Raw genomic sequence first — 241 nt, forward strand, 5'->3', positions numbered from 1 at the left:
TCTCTCTCTCTTTCTTCCCAACCATGACAAATAGGATATAAACAATACAAAAAACAAGGTACTATTGACAAAATTTTTCGTCAATAATACTTTTGATTTTGTCGATACGTCAAATTATCGACAGAAATTTTTGTCCGCATTCAGTCGACATTACTGTCATTGGTAATGACAAATTTGTTGATAATAAAATATTCTATTGATAAGGTTATCGATCGAATACTTCATTGGTATTTCAGTCGAC

This window comes from Theobroma umbraticum, unplaced genomic scaffold (genome assembly GCF_002168275.2).
Source record: "Theobroma umbraticum cultivar Fairchild unplaced genomic scaffold, ASM216827v3 scaffold_12.1, whole genome shotgun sequence".
Classification (NCBI taxonomy): Eukaryota; Viridiplantae; Streptophyta; class Magnoliopsida; order Malvales; family Malvaceae; genus Theobroma; species Theobroma umbraticum.